Raw genomic sequence first — 9,516 nt, 5'->3', positions numbered from 1 at the left:
TTTTTCTTCTATATGAAGCATGGATTGATGATTGATGAAATTTGAGAATGTTTGAAATCTCATTGAATGGTTTTTTTAATAGTTTGTAATGGTTTTAGTATGAGTTATGTGTTTCTGATGCTTTCTATTGACCTTCTATAAACTTTCTGTTGAGCTTCTATAGAGCATCTGTTCTTGTTTTGTTTCTATTATGTTCTGTAGATCATCTGTAAGTGTTCTATGGAATGTATGTGTGACTTTGGGAAATTTTTCTAGCCTTGGAAAGAGGTGAATGTAAGTTCAAAAGAGTTCACGAAAGTCAAAGAAGGAGCTGCTGAAGACTCAAGAGAAGACTGGACTGAAGTGTAGAAATAGAGAGAATGACCATCTATGGAAGATTTGGCATTTATTGAGAAGTTTTCAGACATCATCAAGTGGGAGATCGTGAAGAAGCTTCATGAGTTGTGGTTAGTGGAGGTTCACGAAAATAAGAAAGAATAGAGTTGGAATTTGTTCATAGATGTTCAACAGCAGGACACGTGGGATGCATGGTGCACATACAACAATCTCCTGTTTGTTCAATTAGCAACCCACTAGAAGTTGGTAGATAGAGTTTTCTTTACAACATACCCTATTCAAACCATCAAAAGCTGGCATTACTATGATGATGGCACAACAACGATCCTCAAAAGAATGAGTTTTGATACCTTCAAAATAGAATATCTCCCTCTTTATAGTGGTTTGAAAGCTGAATTCAGAGGCGTAGAATAGAAGGAAGTAGAAGAGATGTTGGCAAGCGGCTTCTATAGAGATTGAAGCCCCCTCCGATTCTATTATGTTGATTACAGACCAACTGGCTAGAGCCAACCCCCTGATGAATGACGCAATCAAGATGTAAGCACTAGAACAAGTCCAGAGGTATGTAAGAAGAGATAAGGCAAAAATCAAGTTCGAGAATGAGCTTGCAGCAAAAGCCTCCTTTGACGCCTTAAAAGAATTCTTCACAAAAGTCCCCATGGCGACTCTAGGTCCCCTTCCTAGTCAGATTCGTCCTAGGAATATTGATGAATGTAGTCCCATTGCCAATTTTTAAGGGAGACTACAATGAAGATCATGATCTTCATGTAGCAGAGTTTATGGTAGCATGTGTGGCTAACAATGTCAGAACCCCTGAGCATTGGTTAGCAACATTCCCCGCCACTTTCAAAGGTGCACTGTTTCAGTGGTATGAGAGACAAGCAAGACGAACTTTTGGCACATGGGACGACCTAAAGTTAGCCTTCCTCACTAAATTTTGGCATGAAGGTTTTGAAGAGCGGATGTGAGAGGAGTTCATAAACCTAAGTCAATCCTCTGGAGAAAGAGTAGAAGCTTATGTCTCGCGAATGGAATCCATTCTGAAGTGATGGACCAATCATCATTTGGATGAAGGCATCCAAAAAGGAGTGTTCCTCAAAGGCCTACAACTAGAAGTTCGCAAGTTCGTGGAATTGAGAAGACCAGTTAATCTACAAGCTACAGTGGAAGGTGCAAGACTGTATGATGAAGTTGAATCAAGGTTGTTAATGACCTCAAGAAGAGGATTCTTACCTCTTCCCATGCCATGAATGGTATACCCACCAAATGCAGTCCCAAGGATGGTTCCCTACCCTTACCCCTAGATGCAAATAGTGATGCAATACAATGCACCTAATCCATAGTGGCCGCAAATGACAATGCCTCAAATGATGGTTCAACCACGACATCAATGGTCTCAAATAGTTCCTCCACCAATGGTGACTCAACAACAGTGAAATCCTACCCACTAGAATCAACAACCCCAAGTCTCAGTAGGAGCTCTGAATCAGAACCATAACAGAGGACCTCTTGGATCAACCCAACCAATGTATACAGTAATTACAGAAGCTTCCCAAAACCCTACTACAAGTACTTTAGGGGAGAGGTGAAAATTTGAAGGACTACCTGTCCAATTCAGTGGCAAGTATGGATGTGATTACAGAGTAACTACAGACGCTGAAGGTGAATACCGCCAATATATCCACTCCTGTGGGAGGTGGGAGAGATGTGATGTGTTCTAATAGATGGTGTGGAAAGTGCCATCAAGTGGGACATTTAGTCATTGAATGTACCCAAAAACCAACCATTCCTAGAGCCTTCTATTTGTATTGTTTGAGGAAGAACCATATAGAGGAAATCTGATCTCTAAAACAGATACACGAACGAAAAAAGAAAGATGAAGACACAAGATTCAACTTGCTGGAATCCAAAATGAGAACGCATGACATTGGAACAAACCTTAGGGAGTTTGGTCCTAATTTTGGTCCATTGAGGTTTCCCTCTCAAAGTTACAAGGGATGATAGTCTGGCGGTGGTCAGAGATTAGAGGTGGAGTGTTATAGATGTGGAGAAAAGGGTCATATCTCACCAAATTGTCCAAACCCTAGAAGGTCTGTGGATTACAAGCCCTTATGTAGTCGATGCAAAAGAGAAGGCCACACTGCAAAATATTGTCCAAGTCCAACTTCTGTGAAATCTACTTCTGAAAGACCCAAGAACCAAATTCCAATTTGGTGGAATTGGAAGTAGCGACCATAACGCGGGCAAAGAAAGGAGAACCTATGATTCCAAAAGAGACTGTTCCTTTTGCCAAGACTGTGAAGTTCAATCTTCCTTGGGAAAATCAGAACAATGCAGTCCAGAACAATGAAGTATAGAGCGCTACAGAGCGACAGAGAGCTACAGAGATAGTTGCAGAGACATGACCAGAGGTCCAAGAAATAGAGGATGTAGAAGTACCTCCTCATGAAGAAGAAGCACAGATGTTGCCACTCCTAGAAGAAAAAGGGAAGATAAAAGTGGGTGTGGCCTCATTTCCCAGTAGCCGATTGGAAAAGCTTGTGGATTCTATCAAAGAATATGACCTGGTCAAAGACCTAAACACCTTTAAACCAAACCTAACATTCTGACAGTTACTAATGCTATATCCTAGTTGCCGAAAAAGATTCAAAAGTAACTTGACAAGAAGATGTGGCCTAAGCATTGCTCCCCCAACAACAACAAAGTCCAACAAAGCTTCAGAGCCTGTAAAGAAAGTGGATGTGCCTAGCATCTTCCTAGATCCTGATACCCCAGAGACCCGCATGTGGATTGAAGGTTGCTTTATTGCAAATGCATTGATTGATGGATGCTCATCAGTGAACATAATGTCGAATGTGACAATGAAGGATCTAGGGCTCCAAGGTATGCAACCAACTCAATGGCTCATTCGACTAGTAGATCAGAGTAGAATCAAACCTTTGGGCATTATCCCATATGTGAAGACTACAGTGGTTGGAAGAGATTACTGGCTCATGTACCTAGTAGTAAAGCCAAACTCTTATGGTACATCCTACCCTCTGGTACTGGGAAGACCTTGGCTTTTTGAAGCAAGAGCAAGGATGGACTGGTTCAAAGGAATCCTAACCCTCGAAAGTGGACCCAACAAAGTGGTGTTGAAGTTGTATGGATTACAAAAAGGCACTGGATCCACATCCATCAAGGTTGTAACTGACTCCTCTAATGAAGTCATAGATGGTACATTAGGAGATGAAGAGGCTCTTAAATAGATCTCTCCCAAGAAAACAAATGCACTGTCCCTAACAGTGGGCACTGTAAGCCAACTACCAAAGAAAGCAAAGTCCTTGGCTATGGGTGAATACCCTGTGCCTAAACCTGAATTGACTTCTAAAATCACTTTTGCAATGAGATAGAAGCATGGATGTATTGTTTTCCCTATTACATGGCAGTCACAGAGACAGAGCCAGAGACAAAAACAAACACAAAGATAGGGGCAAAAGCAGAAGTAGAAGATAGAACAGAGAGCTTGTTCTTCTCTTAAAGAGTCCCCACAGAAATAGAAACAAAATATGAAGAGGACGAATGTGATAATGCAGAAGAAGATTATGGATGCGAGCTAGAAGGATCTATCCTACCCACGGAAGGCAAAGTTGAGGAAGAAGTTCCTTTCCTGAAGCCTCAAAAGTAGAAGATCCCTCGCTTATCGATAGAATGATTATGGTACCTTTTGGACTTATTAATGAGTCACGTCATGAGCAAAGCGTTTTTAAGAAATTGATTAAGAAGAATAGACCTTCCTTTGGCAATGGCTCTTGTCGTCCAAATTTACCCTTCCTTAAAGAAGATGATGACGATGCACCTTACCAACAACCCCTAGCCCTACAACTCAAACAGAACATAGAAAGTTCCTGTTATGTGACGTTCTTGGATGCCTCTTTAGAAGACAAATCCTCGAGCCAAGAAGTAACTCATCCCCAACCCAAACTCGAAACCTTAATGATGCCCTTTCAGCCTCCCAAAGAGCAAGCTAGGCCTCCATTAAAAGAGGACACTAGTTCTAATGTATCATCAGAAGGGGAGACCACTCCCTTGAAGGAGTCGGCCAATCTTTACCTAGAAGCAATCCATGGGACATTTATCCATGAAGTGGAAGGTGAAAAGCCATTGACATTTGTGGATGATGATGGTATTGAACGTCACCTGAAAGTGAGTCTAAATCTTCCAGAAGAGGAACTACTGGTCTTGCAATACCTACTAAAGGAGAACTTAGATGTGTTTGCATGGTCGTACAAAGATCTAAAGGGGATTGATCCCACAGTATGCCAACACTACACTGATCTAGAGCCTGATGCCAAACCTGTGAGGCAAAGATAGAGGCATATGAATCCCAATTATTCTGCTCTGGTGAAGGCCAAATTATTGATTCTCCTTGAAGTGGAGTTCATTTATCTAGTGGCTAACAATGAATGGGTTTCACCCATTGTGGTAGTACCCAAGAGGAATGGCAAACTTTGAATATGTGTGGACTTTCAAAAGCTGAATTCCAAGACGAAGAAAGATCATTTCCCTATCCCATTCACAAACCAACTATTGGACACAATGGCAGGCCATGAGCTCTATTCCCTCTTGGATGGATTCAACGAATATAACCAAGTCCAAATCATAGAAGAAGACCAATCCAAAACAACCTTCACAACCGAATGGGGAAACTATGCTTATAGAGTGATGTCATTTAGGCTTTGTAATGCTCCTGCTACTTTCCAAAGAGTAATGATCATTGCCTTCTAGAACCATTTACATGATTTCATTGAGGTGTATCTCGATGACTTCTGTGTCTATAGCCTAATTCGTGAGCATTGGGGACACCTCAAGTAGTGTTTTAACAGATGTCGAGAGTATGGGATTTCTCTCAACCCCGATAAATGTGTCTTTGGTATCTCATCATAAGTTCTTCTAGGTCACATTGTCTTTGCACAAGGTGTTAGAATATCAAGCTCATACATGTGTGTTTGACCGACATGAGGGACACAGCTAGTGTGGCTAGATCAATTAGGTATATTAAATAAGTCGGTGTTACTTCTAGTGTGAATGGTCTTTATGACCTTAGGTTGTATATGCACTATGGATGTGCTAAATGAATAAGAAGAAGAATAGAGAGAGGAATCATGTTGCTTCACTCCATGTTGCTCTCCTTCCTGCTTCCATGAAATCTAACATGGTATCATAGCCATGAATGGGCTCACTGGTGGAATGCACTCAAGAAGAAGACTTGAAGAGTGACCTGAAGAGCTGGAAAAGGAAGAGGACTGACTGTCATTTCCATCAATGGTCACACAGAGGTATGTACTGTGAAGCATTCGATTCCTATTGCTTGAAGGAGGAGTTGTAGCTTGCTGAGGAGTCTTCAAAGGCTTGATTGAGTATTAGTGTGGGCCCTATCATGATTATTATCATCAAATGGTGCTGTTGTACACTCCTGGCAGACTTGCGTGTTTGCGCCTGATGAAGGCATGGCTTCTGCTGAAGCAAAATTGACATGAGCACTGTACAAGAAATCATCAAATGCTAGTGAGCATATATTGGAAGGTAGTTCAGGGTTACAAGAAGCCATTGCTTGTGTTGGAGCTCTGTTATGAGCTAAAACCAGAGTACACGGACCTGGGATAGAAGGCTGAACTGTTGTATACAGTGTATATACAACATATGCAATACTTTGGAAGAGCCTTGAAGCTCTCTGACATGCTTTATGGACCTCATTGGAGCCTAGGAGCACTCTAGAAGACATGTATCAGTTCTCATGCCTTTGAGCTCAAGTTCCTTGAAGAAAATACTCAAATCTGGAAGTGTAAACAGGCTGGAAACCTGTCTCAAAACAGTGGGCAGCAAGCATTAGCTTTCATTGAAGCATTACTTGACACTTGGCTGGGATCTATCATATGTATGACATGGGATATGCATGCTGGAGGTTTATGGATTGGGTTGAGCATCAAGGGATCATGGAAGTTGAAGTCTAAGGCTGGTGATTACTGCAGTGACATTGTCTCAGTGGTTGCAAGCAGTAAATGCAATATATGAATTAGATTCATGAAGACAGGATGCCTATAGTTACTCGAATGCTCATGTCTGACATGATTTGAGGATGTTTTGGAGCTGGACTGACTGTGGTTTACTGAGAAGTTGCTAATTGCAATTTGTAAGCAAAAGGCTTGATACTTATACCTACTATCTATGCACTGATTTGTGCCTCATTGGTTATGCTCAAATTGCTACATGTACTAGCAGATGTCTATGAAGGTTTGGGACATGTATGCCATGTATACTACTCAGTTTTGGGCTTGAAATCACTGCTGGTCACTCACAAAATTATAGTTTTCAGACTGCATATATGTACCCTGGTAGTGAGGTTGCAGGAGTTCAAACCGAAGTGAATACATAGTATTTACATTGACTGCTTTACTCACAGGTTAAGCCACTTGGTGTGAGATGTTTTAGACTATCAGTGGGCTGAAATACCCTATTTTCTTTACTACAATTAATTGCAGAAAACTGTCATAAACAGTTTCGGGCTGAAGTTGAACTGTTAAGAAGATCTTGGTTTGCAAGTAGTCAGGCAAGGTCTACAACATGGCAAATGCTGATAGAACTGATAATGTAGCTCAGATTGTGGGAGAAAAGCTTGATAGCAACAATTATGCAATATGGAAGTTCTGCATGGAGAACTTTTTGATAGGCAAAGGATACTGGGACTTAGTGACAGGTGTTGAGGCTGAACCTGAAGTTCTAGATAGGAATCCTACAGCTGATCAAAGACGAGCGCATCGAGCTTGGACGGAAAGAGCTCGCAGAGTTTTACATTGGCTGTCATTATGTATCTCGGATGCTATGGTGATGCAGATCATGAACTGTAAATCCCCAGCAGATGCATGGAATATATTGGTCAAATACTATGGCACAACTACAAGTGCAAGGAAGATACAACTGAAGCAGAAATTCAATAACATGGAGAGGAAGAACAAATCCATACAAGATTATGTCACAGAGGTTAAGATCATAGCAGATCATCTGGCATCTGTTGGCTCACAGGTAGAAGATGAGGATATGGTTGCAGTGACCTTAAATGGCTTGGGTCCGGAGTACAAGTCTTTTGACACTTCAGTATCTGTGCGGGCTGAGATGCCTGACTTTAATGAGCTGGTTGCATTATTGATTCATGAAGAGGTGAAGCTTGGCTTAGCTACAGGGTCAAAAAGCTCAAAGAATAAGGATGCAGTTTTTTATTCGAATAAGCGTGGTCGTGGTAGCCATGGTAGAGGCTATGAATCTAGCAGAGGAGGCCAGCAGAATGCATCCTATAGTAATAGCAATCAGCAGTCATCAAATGCAAGAGGTGGTGGAAACTTTCGAGGCAGGGGGAGATCTAACTCCCGTGGCAGAGGCTCATGGCAGCAGCAACATTAGTCAGACAATCCAAATAAAGATAAGGATTGTCACTACTGTGGAAAGTATGGGCATATTGCAAAGGACTGCTGGAAGAAGCAGGGAAACCAGAAGGGCAAGCAGCATGGGCATTATGCTACGTCAAGTCAGGAAGATGACTCTGGTGATAGACTGTTTGCCATGCAGTATGTCAAAGATAAGGCTGCTGAAAAATCATCTGATGATGCAGTGTGGTACATTGATTTTGGGGCATCGAATCACATGACCCATCACGGTGATTGGTTCACGGATATGGTGGTTGAAAAGCATGGCTATGTATGCACAGGTGATGACACGCAGCATAGCATTGAGAATAAAGGCAAAGTGCCTCTTGTGGTCCATAATGGCATAAAGAAAAATTTGCATGATGTATTGCATGTCCCTTCAATTACGAAGAACTTGTTATCTGTTGGTGGTCAGATGACGGATCAAAACTTGCAGGTTAGATTCAATAAGCATGGCTGCTTTATTAAAGAATTTGGAAATGGCTGCAAGTTGATAGCTCGTGGTCACAGGAATGGCAGAATGTTTACTCTTGATGCTTCTTTGCCAAAGGTGAATTCAGCTGTGTTTGCCCATGGTTCTGGCACTGTTAGGGATTTGGAAATATGGCACAAGAGAGTGGGGCATGTCAATTTGCAAAGGCTGCAAATTATGCAAAAGAAACAGCTGGTTACAGGGTTACTGAAGTTCCAATATTTAGATATCGGTCATGTATGCGAGGCTTGCCAGTTCGGTAAGCAGTCACAATTGCCATTTGTCAGGCATGTACGACAGAGTACACATCCATTGCAGTTAGTGCACTCTGATGTTTGGGGGCCAGCTCATAATGTATCTATGGGAGGTTCCAGATATTATGTATCCTTCATTGATGACTACAGTCGATATACCTGGCTTTACATATTGAAAACAAAAGATGAGGTCTTTGCTGTTTTTCAGCAATTTAAAGCACAGGTTGAGAAGGAGGTTGAATGCTACATCTCTTGCTTGAGATCTGATAGTGGTGGGGAGTATGTATCAAATGAATTTGATGATTTCTTGGCTGAAAATGGCATTCGTAGGCAGCTCACCTACAGCTACACTCCGCAGCAAAACGGAGTAGTTGAAAGGAAGAATAGAATTCTGATGGAAGCTGCTAGGGCTATGATGAATGAAATGCATATGCCACTTTACTATTGGGCAGAGGCTGTTATGATAGCAGTATACATTTTGAACAGGACTCCCACTGCAGGTATTCATGAGATGACACCGTTTGAGAAGCTGTATGGCTATAAGCCGGATGTAAGTCACATGAAAGTCTTTGGCTGTCTTGCTTATGTGCATATTCCAGATGAGAAAAGGAAGAAGTTGGATCCCAAAGCACATAAGTGTGTTTTCATTGGATATTCGCAGGAGAAGAAGGCATACAAATGTTATGATCCCTCTACCAGGGAGACTTTGGTAAGCAGGGATGTTATCTTTGATGAGATAGGTTCTTGGTATGTATCACCAGTTGCAGTGCCAGCGGATACTCCTTCCACTCATGCCTCTACAATTGATTTACAGCAGAGTACTATTATGACAGGACCTCGTAGCCAGATAGTATCCCCATGGATAGGGAGATTGAGGAGCTCGCTGTCCACTGACACCGGTATGTCAGTGAGGGGGAGACATGATGTCTTGGACAGCAAAGGAAAAGAGAAAGTTATTGAGGATGCATCTAGTATGATGACACCTGGTAGAATG

This window comes from Lygodium microphyllum, chromosome 29, assembly GCF_053477565.2.
Source record: "Lygodium microphyllum isolate KBCC chromosome 29, Lygodium_microphyllum_v1.1.10, whole genome shotgun sequence".
Taxonomy (NCBI): domain Eukaryota; kingdom Viridiplantae; phylum Streptophyta; class Polypodiopsida; order Schizaeales; family Lygodiaceae; genus Lygodium; species Lygodium microphyllum.
This window is presented reverse-complemented; position numbering follows the sequence as displayed.